Source organism: Agelaius phoeniceus, chromosome 4 (assembly GCF_051311805.1).
Source record: "Agelaius phoeniceus isolate bAgePho1 chromosome 4, bAgePho1.hap1, whole genome shotgun sequence".
Taxonomy (NCBI): Eukaryota; Metazoa; Chordata; class Aves; order Passeriformes; family Icteridae; genus Agelaius; species Agelaius phoeniceus.
This window is the reverse complement of record NC_135268.1, coordinates 40,764,958-40,785,949: the sequence shown is the minus strand read 5'-3', so window position 1 is coordinate 40,785,949 and position 20,992 is coordinate 40,764,958. Positions and strand designations below refer to the sequence as shown.

The 20,992-nt window shown below is 36.0% G+C and overlaps 1 protein-coding gene across 23 annotated transcripts in view; it reads right to left on the bottom strand.

Moving 5' to 3' along the window:
- Positions 1 to 20,992, bottom strand: part of TENM3 (teneurin transmembrane protein 3) — a 1,291,791-nt gene that overhangs the window by 964,496 nt on the left and 306,303 nt on the right. For all 23 annotated transcript variants that reach the window (XM_077177351.1, XM_077177368.1, XM_077177366.1 and 20 more), the window contains exon 4: positions 8,495 to 8,561. The gene's annotated coding sequence lies outside the window, so the exon portion shown is untranslated. The remainder of the gene's footprint in view (positions 1 to 8,494; positions 8,562 to 20,992) is intronic.

Genomic DNA, 20,992 nt, shown 5'->3' with positions numbered 1-20,992 from the left:
ATAATACTTGCCTTATGGTGTAATAGGTTAAAACATTTCTTTTGTTACAAGTACAGGTATCTGATTTGCAACTTGCCACCCACTGAATAATACCCACATATCCTATTATAGTTTCCTTCAGGTACTAGAACCCCAGGCAGCCTGGATATTTGAAATGATTTTGAAGAAAGTAGATCCATTTAAAAGAAACTAGATTCAGTCACTGTTTTGCTTCCAACTTTAAGGAAAAACTACATATAGAAAGGAGAAACAGAAAAACTTTTGTAGTTTCTCAGTTTTGAGTAAATTAGAAGGCTATACACCTATAAGAGAAGGTAAATTTGTTGTATTGGGGAATTATCCTTTGTTCATGTCTTCTACAAAAACCTAACTAGTTAAATCAAATGTATTTAAATGCTGACATCTCTTTCATCATAAATCTCTGAATTAATCCACTAGACTTCACATAAGTCTGAATCTAGTGTTTTTGTAGTGCCCAATACAACAAATCTAGAAGCAGGGAGATATACCAAGGAACATTTGAGCAGAGGTTCAAGTCACATTTGAAGCCATTTAAGCACATTTTTGCTGGTTGAGCTTCCCTGATCATGTAAGCTGATGCTGTAACTCGTACTGGGCAACACCAGCTAAAAAAATAAAATGAACATGACAAACAATTCACAGTTAAGAGACGATAACTGCTAACAGGAGTGACTTCCCTCCCCCAGATTCTACTGTTATCTTGATCTATATAAAGCCACAGCCCTACCAATGTGCCATAAAGGCACATTGTTTACCATAAGGACCAAAAAACAGATTGCTCTATAAATCATTTGAAAGTTGGACATGCCCACTTAAAGCATTAAAAACATATTCACAATATTTTCTTGACAACTTTGAAAAAAGCTCTTCATTTTCTGTATTGTAAACATCACCCTCCTCATAAATAGGCTTTAGATGAGGATGTACAAATGATAAATTTTCCTCTTCAGCACATCCATTGACCAGTAAGATATATTAAACAAAAAAAGCTCCACTGGATGTGTAATGGAACTGGTAGGAGTTCAAATACCCATATATTACTTTTCACTTTGTCTGAAAGTGACAGATTTAATTCTACAGTATGTGGGTATGTTTGTTTGGAATTTTTTTGTCCAGTAAGCCTTTATATCTTTTAAACTGGATGAAAAATTTCAAGTTAACATTGCATTCAGCATAAAATCAGAAGACTGTCACAATGAGACATTTTCTCAATATTTGCAAGAGAAAATCCAGCTCTTTGTTAATCTGTTTCCTTCCCGGTAAACTGTAGCAGCATAGGATAAAATCACTGTTTGACAGGGACCTCATATTTCAGTGAGCTTCATATTTAGCTTAGCTTGTTATACAAAGAACCTAGGGTATATTTTTTGTTTTTAATTGTATCAGTGGAAGGTGGTTAAACTTGGACATTACAACTGATCACCATCCTCAGAGAGCAAATAAATCCTTTGTAAAGAAATCTTTCCAGTTTAATGTTTTAAGCAGGGAAACTGTTAACAGTGCTTCCAATTATCAGCTTTTCACATAAATCCTACACAGAATTCCATTCTTGGGGTGAAAATCCTACCTTCAGCACTATCTTTGTCTCCTGAGAACTTTTCCCCTCTACTTGACAATTAACTTTTCCCTCCCTAAAGCTACTTTATGTTCTTGGTAACTCCTGTTCTTTTGCACTGGGAAAAAAACCAACAACTTGATGTTTAGCAAAAACTGCTCTTTCTCTACATCTGTTTCAGAACACTGTCAGTATTTTGTACTTTGCTTTTCTAATATTTGTATTAAGACAAAATTCTTAGCTCTAAAACCAAAATGCAAAGAAACAAACAAGCATTTAGAGATTATGTATATTAATAAATAATGTATTTTAAAGCTAACCCAACATCTAGTGTAGCCTCTGAAGAAGTTTTCAGGTAAATTATAAATCACTATTAAACTAAACACTGTATTAACTGTTAGAGAAGGTAGACTGCCAGGTGCAAAACACTGTCAATATAAGAACAGACCAATAATTAAGGCATATTCAAGAAATAATTTTTAGTTTGCTAAAAAATTTAAGTTAATAATAATAATAATAATAACAAAAAATACTTCTTAATTTAGCTCAGCTAAAACTGTAATGTTTTTGGAAAATATGAGATGTGTTTGCTTTGCAATTTAAATTCACGTGTAGATATTTACATTAACTTTCATTGATATCTGCATGCACATGCTGTTGGTAAGCAGCATCCTATGAAAAACTCCATTACTTGTGGACAAAATCCAGTTCTGCTCACCAGCTCAGTAATGCAAGGTCATTCTAATTGCCTCGTCCAAACTTTATACTCCCCTCTGTGGCACTAGTAATCATGAGGACACTTGGAAACGCTGATGCAGCATTATACTGGTTTATTGTGAAATATGCTATATTTAATGCTAATCATTGGAACTGCATATTGGATATTTGCTGAGTTTACCTTTAAAATGACATACTATGAACAAGGAAGTGCCCCACACCTGAAGGCTTCATAAGCAGTCTTGTTACTAACACTGGAGAAGGTTACAAAAAGTTCCTTAAAAAGTCTCTCTATTGGGCTAGGCATCTATCAATAAATCAGTAGCTGGTGACTACTTGTTCTTCCTAGTGAAGTTAAGGATCTTGGCGCAGCCTACGTGCAGGCAAAGACTTCATACATTCCCTATCCATTCGACACATGCTAAAAGGTAAAATGCACTCCACCAGATGAATATCACAAAAATATTCCCAACTCCAAAAAAGGTTGAAAAAGTGTAGACTGTTTTACACACAACTACTGGGATGCTTTAGGGAAAGCATTGTCAGATGATCTGAAGAGATCAAAATCTCATAATCTAACTCAACATTGTGGCTAATAGCTGAGCATTAGAAATGACAACTAACACACTGTAGCATGATTCCCAAAATTGTCACTCTATAACAAAGGGCTTCCAGAAGGGAAGCAGCATTTCATATGCATTTTTACTACAGCAATCTAAAATAATGTTCAATTTTTTTTTTCTTGTGGTAATAGTCATGTGCAGTGAATCAAAGGTCTGCCTTGCCCAACAAATTATATGCTCCCCCTCCTTGCAATTTGGCCTAAAGTAGATACCTGGCAAGTAGATATCAGAAAATATATATCATTCTTGCCTCAGTGCTTTCCCAACAGTCATTTTCATTTAGAGCCTTTTCTGATTTGGAAATGTTTTCTGGGTTTGAATTTTGTGTTAATTACCTCACAGCTCTTAGGGCAAAGTTTCTTTTATGCTAATCAGCACATGGTAATAGAAGCAGAAACTGATATTAATTTCAAATTTTACAGCTAATATTATGAATGCAATACATTTGTGTCCCATTCAATTTTGCAGCCAGCAGTGACTTTGTTGATACAACATGCAGCCCTTTCCAAAACAGTGTCTTTTGAAAATTTCCAATGATTTATATGTTCCAGTCTTCATTTCTGGGAAGGGGAAGCTATTTTATGCAAAACCAGAATGAGCTGACTTGTAATACAAAATTGCTTTTATGTATAAAACTATGAGTAAGAACATCTAAAATATTATTTTATATTTACTTACATACCTTATTTAGTAACCAGTGCTTTTTCCTCCTGCTATATCTCTACTGCAACTCTAAGTCACCAATTAAGATTTCTTTTATTTCTATAAATAAGCTCTTGAATAGCTTAATTCCATCTTATTTGAAGAAAAAAAAAAGCCTAATTATTATATTTCACTTCAGTATATTTGCCACAGATTTCCCTATGACAGAACATCACATTTTCCTTAATTAGGAAAAAGTTCCCTTGTTAGTAGAGTGACTGACTGCTCAGCTTCAGCCAAGACCTAGACACAGACACCCTCAGAGGCACACTTAAACTTCAAGCCTGAGCATCATCTTTTATGTGACCAGAAGGGCAGCTGTAATAACCAAAGCTTATTTGGTTGCTGAAAGAGTAAATTGTCCTCTTACATAGAGCATTTGTCCCTAGCTACAGGGCAGGAAGCTAGCCCAAGTTACATGCAGGAAGCAGCTGCACCACTAGTTAAACATGTGTATCATAGAACATCAAAAGATACAGAAATGTTTACATGGTGGACTACTGTGCTTGTAGAGTGGACCTCCTTTCAGTCAAATGAAAAGTGAAAAAGGCTTACAGAAGAACGAGATGTAAGGACAATTCTTCTCATTCAGTCTTTATCTATTTGAAAGAAGTTCAGCTTTAAAGCAAAGAAGAAAAAATGGTTGACAAATCTGATTGAGTCTTCAGGCCATAGATTGTCACCATGCAATCTAGAAGCACCTATACCAGAAATACTTTAAGTTAGCAATCTTACAAGAATTTATGTTGCGGATGATCTGTAAAAATACAGAAGTATTTTATCTCAGTATACAGAAAGATATTATCTCACTTTCTGCAGCTATAATATGCTTTATTTATCTACCTCTACATGGACAGATAGGTACACACAAGTATGTTTTATACATGCCAGATCAATCTTCAATGTTTGATTTACTTTTCTAGAGTTAGCTGGACAAAGTACAAGAGAATTGGCTAAAAATTTTATTCCCATTAGAACATAAACTCAGTTCTCCAAAGACTGCTAACACTTTGCTCTCTATCCCATTAAAGTTGCAGCAAATGAGCAGCTTTTTGAAGGAAACTATGCCAGCAGCTAAAATAATCAAGGTCTACATGAAAGCATAAACCAGAGGAGAATAAGAAGGAAAGATATTACTACAATTCTGATATTTAGACCAACTGATCTTCTAAGAGTATCTTTTATGCTTGTATTTTCTTTGATCTACCAACAAGCTTTTTTGTTTGTTCTTCCAGCTTAATGTGCTCTGTGCTAGATGAAGAGCTTTTACTTATGACTCATTTGTGGAAGCAACCCTTGAAAGCATGTTTCCCAGACAGCCATCATCATTTTGATTACATGCCAACAATGCTTCTTTATGCAAAAAAGGACTAAACTCCCCAAATCCACAAGTATCACACACTTATCTCAAAGCTCATCTGGTTGAATAGCATGACAGACTCTATTTCAGTTACTGCTTTACAAAACTCTCATCTATGTGAATTAGAGTATACCAATTACTTTATATCTGAAAGGAAAAAAAAAAAAGGGGGACTCAAAAATTACTTAATTTACTATAATTGAGAAAGTTTTTATTTAAATAGAGCAGCATTTTAATTAAGGACTCAGGTTTCTGCACTCTGGGTCTATCTGTATCACCAGGCTTTTGAACTGTACAAGCACGATACACAGGTTATTCTGGAACACAGAAAAAAGTACTCTGAAAATATCTATCAGATTATTCAATTTCCTAATAGTCCAGAGAAGTAAAGAAGCACATTCATGTCAATGCCATGACTTTTATATTAGCAGCCCTTCATCCTTGAAATAATCTTTGTAATTTCTTATTGGTAAATAAATCAGTACTTTTAAAAAACCAACCAAATAAAATCTCACAAAAGCTATTTCCCCATCCTCAGGATGAGCAAACCAAACAAAGAAACTAAACCTTGACAAACTGAACTGAGAGGTAGACATATCTAAAAAACCCAAAAAAAACAACAAAAAAACCCCCAAAAAAACAACAGCGATTAGAATCACCAGAATGGACCAAACTTCAAAACACAGAAGATGCAAGATAAAATAAAAATTATTACTCAAATAATATTACTAACATATTGCAGTAATGATAAATTATATCCTTTCAAATTATTTATCTATCCAAATTCTGAATGTTTATGTTTCCCTTTCAGTGAATATAGGTATTTTTCTCATTAAAGTTTTTCTTCTTTTTAGGTGTTTTACTGATCAAACTTCCAAGAAGGCACCTAAACCACTGATTTTTAGAGACATTAGATTAAATTATAGTCTACCACTCTCCCTTCATATTTAAATATAAGGCTACTATTTCAATCAAAACCAGCTATTTAGTTTTGTGCAAATTATTGCAAATGCAAGATCCTATCTAGTAATAAACCTTCTCCAGTGAAACAATGGGTATGCATAAGAACAGTCATCTACAGAGATGCCTGCTGTTCTTCATCTCCTTCAAGCCATAGGGTATTTCTACAAAGGCAAGAAATATAGCCGGACACAGAGAACATAAATAAAAGTTACCCCTAATTAGTGGAGCAATGCTTAAAAGGGCTTTTTAAACAACATGTGTTAGAATAGCTGAGCTTTCAGGATAAAGTACACCTGGGCCTCTAGGTGTCATCAGAATTGGTAAAGAAGTAGACAGAATAGCTTCACTATTTATTCACCATTTATTATTTTGCACTACGTGTTGGACATCGGAATATATTCCTGAAAAGCCACCGAAAATATTAGTGCATAATGGGATTAAAAAAAAAAAAAAATACTTCTTTACTGATAGCAGAACAAACATTTCCATATTATATTTAGGATAGTAATGGAATCCTCCCTTTTTCTGCAATTGAGAGAACTTCAAGTGATTAAGCAGAAAATAGATCTTTCTTTGCAAGATCAAATACTGTCTCTTAAGTAACTACTGTGAAGGTATAAAATTCATTTGGCCCTCTGCTGGAAAAATACATCATCTCTACTTCTAGCTGACACTACCTTCTTTGACATTTCTTCACTGCTTAGTTGAGAAGCAAATGATGTGTGTTGGCTCAATATTATCACAGCATGTGGGGACAAACAGATTGACCAGTTAAAAATAAAAGCAGATATCAAGGAAAAGTAAAACCCAAACAAAACAGTTTGCCACAAAACTTTAAAATGAAAGCCTAATACTTCCTATTCATTTATCTAGAAATCAAATTCCAAATGTTCTTTTGAAGACACTTTACTGTTCCTCCACCCCCAGTCTCATTTCAATTTAAAAAACCCAAAGCTGAGAACCCTCAGCATATTTCAAAACATAGCACCACGTGATGCAGAGGAACCATTTTCCTCCACAGAGAAGACTGTAATCAGAAAGAAATTTAAACATTTTTGTGATTATCAGGAAAGATGCAGTTTGCATTTATGTAAATATTTATACAGAGTCCTCCAAAAGTACTCTGATGCTTTCAAATGTAACAGACCACTAGCAGTTAATAAAAAGCTCTAAAGATCAAGCCCTATAAAAAGAAACTGACCAAGAAAAAGTTATAAAGCATTCCTAAATGCTGCATCCTACCCAGCCCATGATCTTCATATTACAAATTAAAGCTGATTCTCTCTTCAAGGTCACCAACTCTCCCCCTTAAAAGAATAGTGAAGAAATGATTCAACATTTGTGTCAACTTGTACACACACCAAAATCACTGGAGGTAAGTTATGCTGAGTATTCTTAAAACATCTCTTTCTTAAAGGATTTAATCCAATCTCAGTTCACTGTACCACAGCTCAAAGAGGTGCAAGATTGTGTAATTGTTTTTGATAACTCACAAGTAGAGATGAATTTAGGACAAGTGGTAGGAACTTAATACTACATCCAAAAACAAATAACCAAAACTAGTCTTAACACAGCTTTGTAAGGACACTGATTGTTACAGACCCCTCGAAACACTACAGGGCTTACTCTTCTGATCTTGATCAGACATTGCCCCATTGATGATATCCTGAGGTCATAAAAGCCCTCCAGCAGCAGCACACTCTGCTTCTGAGTGCAAGACTGCCTGTCTCCCTCCAACAATCCTTATTCAGTATCTAATGAAAACTGAAGGCAAACTGGAAGCTAATAAAAGATATAACCTTCCTAAATCAATCCCTTGGTAATAAACACAGCAACTGATATAAATTTACTTTTATATTCAATTTTACAGCAGGTATGTGTTCAAAATTCATTTACAAAGGACATAAAGCCTTAATGTGGACAGCAATTTCCAATTGCATTGTTTTCCACGGAGACTGTTAAAAGTGTTAAGAAGAGCGGTGTCTTTATGAAAGACAATGAAGTCTTTTTTAAAATTATTGTTGATGGCATACAGTCACCTATTTTTAGCCCTGGTTGCAAAATCCCAACACAATAACCTAAAAATAGCCTATCGTGAACTACTTTTGTACCTTTGTTCAGTCTTTCAGAATATTGACTTGTTCTTCATATAAAGATTAATTTTCTGCTTTTCTTGTCTCCTGTTATCCATTAAAATATAATAAAACTCTCCTCAAAGTATAGTAACTCTTCCAACTTAATTTTCTAATAATTTTTAAAATTTAAAAAAATTGTTTCATAAACACAATTATGCCCATTCATGGAAAACACTGGGAGCTATAGCCAACTGAAACAGAAGTCTTTACTCTGATTGGGTTTTCCCTCTTGTGAAAGACAACTAAATGTTCTGAGCAAGAGCCATCTGATCCACTGAGAGAACCTACTTGCATATTTCAGCACTGGCAATATAGTGGGTAGTCATAATAGCTTCCTGGAGCACATTTAAAGTAAACATCAAGCACTTAAAAAGAAAACTTCTTCATTAAAAAGAAATTATAACACCTAACTACTTACTGTTACTTCCTGGCAGTAGAATCTATGTTCTCAGTGAAAGCATGAAGCTGTAGCTTGAAGTTATTGCCTGTTAAGAAGTCAAAACAACATAAATATATTAATTCAATATAGAATAAACTTTGAATTGCAAAAGCTAATAATAATCTTTTCTTATACTATAAATAAGAAATATACCCACAATAAGGTCTATGTCTCTCCTCCCTCCTCTCCCCACACAAACTAAGAACCACAAACTTAGGACAAGTGGAATTTATGTCTTTATAGAGACACTGTCACAGAATGAGCTAACAAATTCTGCCTTGGGACCACAGAAAAAAATTCAGAGCATGCACAAACAAAAACCTAATGGAAAAATAAGCTCTAATATGTTCTAATACTCCAGCAGCAGAAAAAAAAATTACTGCAATGTGGACACTTTCACTTATAACTGGCAAAATAAATAGAACCAGATACTAAAGACAGGCATTAGATATAATTCTGCTGACTTAATACATTGAAACCAAGATAGTGGTATCTCCAGATTATCACTTATTCCTCTGGATTTATCAAATGGATCAGACCCGAGAAAAAATTAGATCCGATCACATTGCCAATGCTCATTCTCGTATATCAGTTACAGCAAGTGATTAAATAGGAAAAGAGGAAAAATAGGAAAATAAGTTCCTACATGGATATATTCTAATTTTGACATAAAAAGCATAAAAAAGGAGTTTGCATTAGAATAAACAGAAAGCCAAATCAAAAAGCATTTTTCATATGATTTGTTCCATCTTACAGGTAATCCTACTTGTATTTTCTTTTCCATATATAGAAACTTCAGTTTCTAGCAAATGAAATAACAAAAAACATCAATTGTATTACATATTGACAATGTCAGGTCTTTAGGATTCATGAAAATAGTTAAGTCCAGAGATGCTTTCTAAATTAGAAGTTATCTCTCAATTCTTTATGTGACACCTCACATGCTACAGTGGAATGAATAAAACATGTCCACATGCCCTTAGCTATGGAGATCCTATAACTGTAGAAGCAATATAAAGGTAAAAAGTTGTCACTCCAGATTATAATGCTACTCCAAAGTAAACATGTATTTTCACTCTTAAAAACACCTTAGTTTCAACTAGTGCTCTGTTTTCCTCCTTCTCCATAGGCAAATTCTATGATTCTTTAAGTAGAATTTTGTTTTGTTTTAAATCCTACCAGCATTTTCCACATTTCATATTACATAAAAGCTGAGACTTAATACTAAAGATGAGACACATATCCTGCAACATAAACCTTATTTGCAGGTTTATCAAGAAAGTTTCATTTCAGGAAACTGCAGGTTTCATTTTATATGGCCTCCAGATCAAAATGGGGAAAAAGTAGATTATAGTAGGAGACTTTGGGTAAAGACAGCAAACAAGTTTAGAGCAGCAGAAGTTTGGGTAAGTGTTGGCAAAGTTGCATGATAAGATTAAATAAAAGTCATAAATTGCTCAACAGTGAATCAATGACATAAAACCCTTCTACTTTCTTATATTTTTCACTACAAGAAAAGCTAGAAACAAATTCCTAAGTGAAAACACATTTTGTCCATTTGAAATGCTAATATTATACACAAGTAGTCTTCTTAAACATAGGAGACATGATATCATATTTTATTTTTTGTACACATTGAAAAACATATAATAGGTAACAAGTCACATCATATGTGCTTTTTTCCAATATTACTCAGTAGTATTCATTCACATCATAAAACTTGGACAATTTAGGGATTTTATTACTTCTAGATTTGTTAGGTCATTAAAATAGGGGATGTTCTGGAACATGTTGGTATGCCAGAATGCAAAATAAACAGTTTCTGTCTCAAAGCTTAGTGGTTCTCTTTGCTTGCTTTTAATATTATCACTTAACAGAGTTAACTACTGTTGTGAGTCAAGAGCCAGATTTAATTCAATGTGTGAGTTAAGAAAGGATTGCCTCAGTTCTCCATGTTATTAGCAATACCTGCAACAGAATTCTTTGTTTTCTCTCATTTCCTACTTCTATTGTTAAAAATATTAATTAAAATTATAAATTATATATATATATATATATATATATATATATATATATATATATCACCCTTGAGACGGTCCCCATGTGGAAGAATGTCAGAGATCAGACAGCTACAGCAGCTAAACTAGGTAGCACTGCAGACCTTTTAGCCCTGGTACAGTGAAAACCAAGGGAGAGATAAACTCAAGGCAAGAACAGAAGTGAAGACATCATGTCTGGTCACTCTGACCTCTCTGACAAAGAAAGATGAAACAAAGACTTTACTAGCAAAAGAGATAACAAAGGACATCACTAGCATAAGAAGAACAATCAGAAGATTGTGTTTCTAAAGAGGACCAAAAAAAAAAAGCATCAAATTAGAAAATTTTCTATGAATGTAGTGACCTTATACAAGTGATGAGGTTGCAGTGAGAAGGAGGACTGTGACCCAGCAGAGCAGATTCTTACGCACTTCAGGCTGCAGGCAGAGAGCAGAGCTAGAACTTTGCTACAACAACAAGGGACCCTTTTTGCAAACCAGAATCTGACAAAAAGTGAAATACCAACACAACTGAGAAAATTAGGCCAGTAATGTTTGCTAGACAAAAAAAAAAAAAAAATCACAGAACTGTGAGTACTGGAAAGATGTTTTGGTAGTGTTGATGTCATTTAAAAATATTACAGTAATTTCTTCACATTAAAGCAATTTTTTATTACAGGCTAAAATCCCTGTATTTTTTTTCCTAAATGAAAGAAACCTTGAGATTAAAAGCTCCTGCAAGCAGCTGCAACTAGAGTACTAGATAACGAGCCTAGGCACAATTCCAAAACACAGGCATGAACAGATTAATCCTCAGTCTAGCATGCAGTACTGCAGGCCCATAGAGCTCCCCATGCCCACAGTTAGCCCCATGGTCAGTGTCAGTCCCCCAAGCTTGGGGGAGGCCCTCCCAGCTCAGAGTTCTCCCATCTCCTCCCAAGTCCAAGCAGCAACAGCCTGTCCTAAGCCCCTGTGTGGTGCACTCCCCTCACATCCCCCCGCCATGTTGCTGCTATCTCAGTCATAAAACTTGGTCTCTTTCCTCCAAAATAACAGAAAATAATGTTTCATCAAGTCAGAAAAGCAAACCAAACTATGGGAGATTACAGCATGAACTGTAAGAATTTAGTCTAATTTTTAAAGTCCATGTCCTACAAAATAATTGCTTTTCATAACTAATGACAACGGAACCTGCACAGAGATTGCGTGACTATTGGAGGTCTGCCTGCTTTGAAGAAAGAAGAGATCAGGTACCAGCAATTAATTATTATCATATCCAGTAGAGTAATGAGCTACATTTTATTCTTTTTGAACAGTTATATCACAAATTGCTCACATACCACATACTGTGGAATGCCAAGTGCAATATAAGACCTGCAATGTGCTGGTACAGATGCAGCAAGTAGCTGTTTACTGGCAAGGCTAATGGAAATGATGTATTGCTCTAATAGACAGGTACATGCATTTGGTAAGAGACTGAAGCAATGTTTATTCTAATTAAATGGCCAGACTATTTCCAGGATAGAAACCAACATAAAAATATTAATCTTTATACAGTGAAAAGAATGAACATACCTATGAGATTTGTGCAGACTGAAGAGGAAAAATGAATGACACTCCTCACTGTCCCTTGCTCACAAAGGAAGAGTGGCCTCTTGGAGTTCAGAGGGGACTTTCAAAAGAACCTCATCCTGACTATATCAAAATTATTTATTGATTTTTACATTTTATTAGCCTTTTAAATAAGTTGCCCATTTGGAATCTAATTTAGAAGTATTCTCACTTTATATTAGTTTAACTGTCTTGGAATTAAACTAATCCCACAACAACCACATGAACAGCAAGACTTTTCTCACCCATGGAAGATGTACATCATCAGATTAGAGCAGGTGAGCACATAGAGAAACGTCCTACCTGCCAAGTACACCTTCCACTTTAGCTTATATGCAGTAATGTTACAGGATGTCACAGTTGAGACAGCCACAACACACAGAGTGTCACCACACAAGTTCAGAAGGCTTTAAGCATTCCCCCATACAGAGTAACCCCATACCTCATCAGAGGGCTTCAGGCATCTGCCCATACACAGTAACACCACATCATGTCAGAAGGCTGCAAGTGTCTGCCCTTCTTGTTCTTCAGCCCAGCCTTTTATACCCTCACGTTGATGCACTGCACCTGTGTGCCCTCTGCTCCCTTTGGTGGTTGGTCAGTGCCCCTGGGCACTCCATGGCTCATTGCTGTCAATGCTGCTCACCTGCTGCTCACAGCTGCAGCCCATTGGGGATGAGGCTCGGCCACAGCCCCACTCCCAAATGACCATAAACTGCACACCTACATAGCAGTGCTACAAAACCCCTTGGTTTGAGCTCCCTGTGCTAGGTAGATCCAGCACAAGAGAAAGTGGAGCAGGAAGAAGTGAATGCCAGTGACTGGTAATTAAAAAGGGCTGACAGGGCTCAAGATACCAAAGTGGACACAGCATTCTGCTCTGACAAGTTTGAAACACACTGTAAAAGACAAGAATTACCACAGAACAATGTTTCTTCAAGTCTGCTGCTGGTGGGAGCTTGCTAGCCCAGTACCTTTTGACCAGCAACTGATTTAACACATGAGCATAACTTGCTATAAAAACTTACACACAAAATCATGCAGAATAAGTCCATCCAAATCAATTCGAAGTTGGTATATTAATTCACATTTAGTCTAAAGAGGTATTTAATACTTTTGGGAGATCCCTTTCCATAACAATTGCATGAGCACACTTAAGAACAAAAGCAGAAAAAAACCCCGCTTTGAGGAACATTCAGGGATGAACTGTATCTTAAAAGCAGTAATAAAAGCAGATAAGAGTCATCGAAAGAGTTCTATAGAAATCAGTTTTTATATAGCAAATCATAAAGAGGTGAAACTTTTTTTATTATTCATAGGCAATTTATCACATTTATATCAGCAACAGTACATTCCTATGTGATAGGACACTGAAAGGAAAACCTCACTCTATTTCTGACTCAATACAAGCCTTGTACTTCAATCATATTTTGTATCTACTCATTTAATAAAGTCCCTCAGTCACAGTTCATTCACAAAAGCTCAGAGACAGGGACAGCAAGAACCTGAAATGACTGGGTAAACACTTGTGTATTTCTGAAAATGTACACATTGGTAAATGGGAACTGAAACTGAGAAAACAAAACCAAGTGAACTGGACAGAAAACCATACATTTTTGAAGCAAACCATTACCTAGAAAAAGGCTTGGAACAGCAAGCACATTCCTCGTACAATAGAGCAAACTGCAGAGAAGTGCAGTCCTGAAGGTTATTGACTCCCAAGTCATATATTATAGCACAAAAATCTCAGTACAGTACTGTATCTGACCTAACAAATCCTGCACTTCAGGGACAAAGCTTATATTACTGCATGCCCATCACATCACTAAGGCAGATGTATTATCATTATGCACTATCATCCTAGCATGCTGCACTGCACAGAATCATCAAGATGCAGGAACCAGATGAAAGAAACTAGCAGTGGCACACATACCCACACCACCCTCCACTGAGTGGTATCAATATTATCATCCTGTGTTGGGGTGGTTTTTTTGTGGTTTTTTTTTTGGGTTTTTTTTTGGGTTTTTTTTTGGGTTTTTTTTTGTTTTTTTTGTTTTTTTTGTTTTTTTTTGTTTTTTGAGGTCTTCTGTTTGAGGTCTTTTCATTTTTTGGAGAGAGGACAGCTTGTCTTTGGTTGGGTTTTTTTAGAGTATGGTACAAATAAAATCTAGAAGTAATCTATACCAGTAAATATATCATAACATACCACAACACAGTGCACCCCATTCCTTTTTTACCCCCTCACTCTCCCCTAGACCACATCTACTGCGTATTCATACAGTATTGAGAGTGCATGAACTACAGTAAGGACCAAGTTTATTGCTTGTGTTTTTCCTGGGGTTTAACCTTCTATCCAGTACTCCATTACCAGAAAGAGAAATAATCTTCAGAAAACAATACTTCAAAGATTTTAAATGAAAAGAACCTGTTCAGTCCTAAAGTAAGGAGCCATTAAAGTGCCTGTGGTGGGTTGACACTGGCTGGATGCCAGGTGCCTGCCCGCTAAAGCTGCTCTATCACTTCCTTCCTCAGCTAGACAGGAGAAAGAAAATAGAATGAAAGTCTCACGGATGGATAAGGTCATGTATTGTCTCTCTCACTGCTTCCTCCTCATGGGGAAGACTCCTCACACTCCTTCCTCCACTCCATTTTGGGGTCCCTCACATGGGAGACAATCCTCCATGAACTATTCCAACATGAATTCTCCCCACAGGCTGCATTTCTTCAGGAACTACTCCAGCATAGGTCTCTGCCATGGAGTACGGTCCTTCAGGAAGAAGGGTCCAACATAAATCCCCAGCATGTCACAGGGCCTGCCAACAGCCTGCTCCAGTGGGGGTTCCTTCCAAAGGTGCAAAGGTTTGCCAAGAGCCTTCCCCAGCATGGTTTCCAAGAGTAACAGACTATTTCAGGCATGCCCCTCATCTCTCAGCAAATCTACCTTGGAGCTGATTAGCATTGGCTCTATCAGATACAGGGGAAGATTCTGGCAGCTTCTCACAGATACCACCCCTATAGCCCTCTCCCTTGCCTCACTTGTTTAAAAAAAAGAAAAAGCAGCCAGCCACTACTTTAAAAGAAAGTTTTATTGATGATTAAATAATACTTCTGAAAAGCAGAATGTTTCCACTGTAGAGGTTAGAGATCTATAGTGTGCCATTTAAAATACATTTACAAGAAACAGTGATATGGTTAGCAATAATTAGAGGAAAATAGGAGTCAGAAGAAGAAAGTTCATATTTTAAAAGCATCAGAAAAGAACACAAGGAAATTTCTCTTTCACTTCTATCTGACATTTACAGACGTGTTTCTATGCCTTTGGAAAGTTGATTTTTTCTTTTTAAAGACAAGATTTCTTGCAGGAAGACTAATTGGTTTGACCCAGCTTTCTTTGCCTATTGTTATTAACAACTTCCAAAGTCATAGACATAACTATGAATTGGTATTTAATTTCATCACTTAAGCGGCCTTAAAAATATCCAGTTTATAGTTAGCTTTCTAATTCATACTGTCTCAGGTTTTTTCCCCACACTTCAGCCTCTCTCCCACCAGGCAATTATTTGTTGGCCAAGTGGCTTTTACCAGACTGAGACATTCACTTACTCTGAAGTTTCCGTATGAATACCCACAGTTGGAAATCCTGCCCACCAAAACCATCACTTCCTCTTAAAAATACTAGCTTCTTGTAAGCTTTCAAATTGACTTTTCTTAGGCTTGGCTGTGTCATAAACAAGTCTAACATTTCATACATAAGTTTCATACATTTCATACATAAATTTCAAGTGAGTCACAGGAAAAAGCATGGTTTGGTAATTTGTTTCAGCAAGTACAACTGGTTTGTAGTAATTAGAAGATCTTTAGAAGGGAACTGGCAAAGCATGTCACTCTTTCTTTTCACCTTAACAAACTCTCATTGAAAGATACATAATAAGAGCAGAACGAGGTAAGACAAGAGGATGAGATGTGGAAAATGGGAGTAGAAGAGAAATTACACAGATGGAATCGGAAGAACAGGCAAAAGCAGAAATGAACAGTAATAAGAGAAAATGCTCAAGGAAAAAGACATCAAAATGTATAAACAACTAAAATACATAGGATCATGAAAGAATTAAGCAACAAGAAGAAAAAATGGACTAGAGTAGGTTTCAGCAGGAAAGAAAGGTGTGAATGTTACAAGGGACAGCTTAATACAGTGCAAGAGTAAAAGAAAGCATGGTAACAAGAGTACTTGAAGAATCAAGCAACACAGCAGCAAGGCTGCTCATGCTTCATCTACTCGTAAAGGCTCAGAGCTTGCTGATCTGGGAGACGGGAGCTGTTCCATAGGGCACCCCAGCTGGGGAAGGACTCTCCTCACATCACTCATTCACAGCTATGTTTATTATTTTAAGAATACCCCACAGAGTAGCCCAGCACAAGTTGCAGAAACATCCACTTCAGCTTCTGTAACTCACTCAGCAGCCCATCTGCCCGTGCTGCTTCTCATTTACACTTACTTTGCTATTCCAAAAACATTTTTGGCTTAACACAACAAGCTTGCAAACAGTTACTACACTATGGCGGAAAGCACAACTTAAGAGCACCTTACCTTTCTCCCCACACTGACTTCCCCTCTTTGCCATGCCCAACATTTCAGTGCAAATCTCCATCACCTGCCTCAGACTGCACAAAGCCAAGAATGCATTCAGAATGCTCCTGTCCTGAGCCATTGGCCTTACTCCTTGGCCTTAGTCACCAGCATATTTTTTTTGGTCAAGATCTTCTGCAGTTCGTAAAAGCGATATCTTCCCCTCTGCCAGGACTATTAGGGGGAGACCAGGTAAAATGAGGGAGGATGCAAACACCCCCTCTAAGATTCTCCAGCATTCGTATTACTCAGCTTAATAAAGCACTTGGATTTATCAGCGAGACCCACACCTACCTATCTCCAGCATCACTGAAGTTCTCTTTGGTCTTCTGCTCCACATCTTGGAAGTACTTGGCTGCACACAGGACATCTTCTGCTACGCCACGAGGTGTGTAGCCCTGTTGTTTTTAGCTAACTTTACAGGAGGGAGCATAAAGGCTTATTGAGGGTTTGGTTTTTTTCCCCCATTATCACAAATAGCTATTCTTGCTGTTCTTCAAGGAGCAGAATCTGGTGCATACATCTGCCAATTCTTCTTCTAAATTTCTCTCTTTTCTTCTCTGCTACTTGAGAGTCTCCTCCATTTTGCAGTCATCTCCAGAGAATATTGATGATCTGTAACTTTGTCATCTGCCTGTTTTCCTAAGGAAGGCTACTACTTTGCTTCATTTGTTTTCAGAATGTAGTAGACCTCATTTAAAAAAATAAAACAAAACTCCAGGCTCTCCACAGTAGCTCAGACCTCCGGCTCCTCCAGCTAAGAGAGCAAACCCCAAAAGTGATCTGCTGGCCTTAGGGCTCTCTTGAGCTGGGCTGGGAACTGCCCCACTACTTGCCCTCCCCCTCTCACTCCTCTGCCTTGCATTTGCTCCAAACTCTCCAACTTGTCCCTTAATGCCCCACACCTGCTTGATCTGTTTGATCTCTCGTTCCTTGGCTCTGCTCAGGTGAAACCCTTCTGAGGTTTTCTAAAAAAGACCCAAAAACAACAACAACAACAACAACAAAAAAAAGCTCCCTATGAATAAATAAAAGTAAGACTTTATGCTAGATTTGCCTTGCAAGGGAATTTTAGTATTGTGAGCCTGTTTTCTGTAGCAGAGCAGTCCTCCTAATCTTTGGGGAAAGGTACTCTTATGGAAATAAGCTGCAGACTGCAACCACCAGCATCTGCAGAGATTGCTTGTGCAGTTACCAGAATATTATGAGACAATGATTTTTCCTCTGATGTTGCACTAACTCTAAATTTTGAGCAATGATCTGGAACAGCCTTTTTTGTCCAAACTTCAGTTTTTTCCTCATTTTTTTTTCCTCTTGCATATTTTAGTTACTTTCTAAATTCTATTTTTATCATGTCTTTTCTAGTAGGCTTTTTTCCCCCTGCATGTATTACTGAATATTAAATTATTTATAAAATAAAAAAGGAACAACGAAAGTATATTTATTAAAACCTTACTCTATTCATCATCCTTTTAGTTTCAGCATCCTTTTTTCACCTGATATTTACACTGTCAAGTTCTTTTATGTTGCTATATAGCAGACAGGAGTGTAACAGCAGCAGAACTATAATAAATAGTTAGGTGCTATTGCTTTTCTGCAGTTATTTAACACAATTATTACCAAAGTAATAACATTAATGTCTATCTCCAGATGCTTTGCTGAGAAAATTGAGACAATAATAAGAAGCATGGCTTACAATTAAACAAAGTGAAAATTTATTGTTGGGAAAGAATTGCAATAATGAGAGGGAAAGTTGCAGGATTGCTCATCACATTAATTTCCTTTGCATTGGATGTAGGAAGGCTTTGGTTCAGATGTTACTGGAGCTACCAATAAGGGAATTAGGAGAAGCTTTATGCATAGACAACACTAAGAAAGTGCATTCAGTGACATGGAATGCTTCTTATGATAATGCTTATGATGTAGGCTTTGGCTTATTTTAGATAGTCATGCACTTAATGCCCTCCACGAATACATCTTTGTTCATCTACATTTACTATATGCTTGTAAGATAGAGACTGACTTCTATTTGTATTTTCCCAAAATAAAATTCCATTTTGCAAAAAAGTCAAACCTTTGAAATTTTAAGTATCTTTCTTAACCATTAGGAAAACAAAGTAAAAAAAAAAAAAAAAGCTGAATCTTTTCTTCCCTGTCAATGTCACTTATGCAACTGTGTTTCTTTCCTTTTCCTGAAGTATTCAGAGAAATTGGATTCCTACCTTTTCCTCTCTTAGAGGTCTGAAATAAAATGAAAAATATTTTCTAAAAATTTCTTGGGTTCAGAATTCATTCAGGATTCTTGATGAAAGAACTATAATTGCAAATGTCAGTATAATACAGAAAATTGGTGCAAATAGTTTTTCATTTTGTAAAGTAGTTGCCTTGTCTTACTGATCAAACGATTCTGAGTATTCATGGGAAGCTTTTTTCTTTCTGTACATTACAGTGATATAAAGGAAAGACATTTTAAAAAATACATGCTGAAAATATTCATGAAGAACATGGAAATATGTTTGAACAAAAAAAAAGAGGAAAAGATAATTCTAACTGTCTTTCAATAACAAGATGCTTACACATGTACCTGCTACCAGTTCTGCTTTTCTGTCATTTTGTGACCACAGTTTTAGCATGCTGCATCAACACATTACTAGACAGAGGTTTAAATTGGTTATCACATAATCTACTTTTATTCTTTTGATCATGTCCAGGTCTGCTTACTAGACTACATTATGCATTTTCTAGGAAATTAATCTCATCTTACTTGCTCATATCCCATTACCATCAGAAAATTCAATAAGATTGCTCTCCCAGTCAGATTCAATGAAAAAAAAACAACCAAACAAACCAAACCAATAAATCCCTCTGCATGTTTTCTAAAGTAGTTTGTATAAACATTTCTTGATATCAATTCCAGTGAATGTTCCCTTACATTACACAAGATGCAATATTGCCTTTTGTATACTCTGTCCATCGGCAGAGAAGAAGGTTTTGTATTTTTAACACCTATGTTTTTTCAGATCTACAGTGTTTTCTATGATTTTTTCTAGTTCCTATATGCACTACTCCAAACAGACTTATTTCAAAATCTCTGTGGTTGTAAAAATTGCCTGAGTTTACCTCTGAAAGTTAAACTCTGCTGGTAAAATAGTTCAACGATGTTTCCATTCAAAGAATAAAGGATACTGATGATTATTTTTTAATGCTTGAGATAAGATTAGTGAGTGCAACTATAGTAACACAAGTTCCTACATCTATCATGAAAATCTCCTGTTACGGGGAATGTCGATGAAATGAATAGAAGTTTACAGGCTGAGTAAACACTGCCACTAAGCTGTTAATATGCATGCAGAATTGTGATACTCTCAATGTTTTCTGAGAATCAAGACAGTTTTTATAATGGCTCAGTTGTCCACTGTAGCCATTAATATCCACTATACAATCATATTCTGACTGGACATGAAATAATATTAGTTGAGGGCTTTGCTTACATAAAAAAGCGAAGAATCAGTTCTAACAACAATTTGTTGTTCTTGTATGGAAATACTCTCTATTGCATTCTTATCCATTTCCCATCCATGTAATAGTAGTAATAATACTTACATAAAAGTAATTATTTTGCCTTAAAAACAGTATATAATTTCTGTATATTGGAGAGAGTATTGGAGAGAGTATACATATTCTGAGTAGTGGAGAGAGACTGAAGAGAGAGAAAATGGGAAAAAAAATACTTGGGTAAGCAAGTGAGCAATTAATGAAGTGACTATTGTAATGAGAAAGTTTCAAGACATGCACAGTTTTAGTAAATAAATTATGTCAAAGATGTTAGTTCTAACACCTGAACTTTAGAAAAGTACTTTGCAATTTTTGTCCATTTAACATGATTTGAAATTACACTGTACGCTTTAGAGGTGTTTTGGAGGTAATTAGTGAAGTAAGTAATGCAAAGGTAATTTTCCTAAATGCTGTACGTACGTACGCTTTATCCAAAGCGTAAACAATTCTTTCTAAATTCTGCAAATTAAACTGCCTTTGACAAAGGCTTTTCTGCAAATGTCTTTTTTCACACTCAAGAATTTTTATCATAAGCTAAGAATTTCTTTCGCTCTCTCAATATTTTTCCCTCATATTTTTCCTTTGTTAATTTCTACAAAAATATTAGCAAATATCAGGAGAAAATCATTAATTATTATTGCCACTG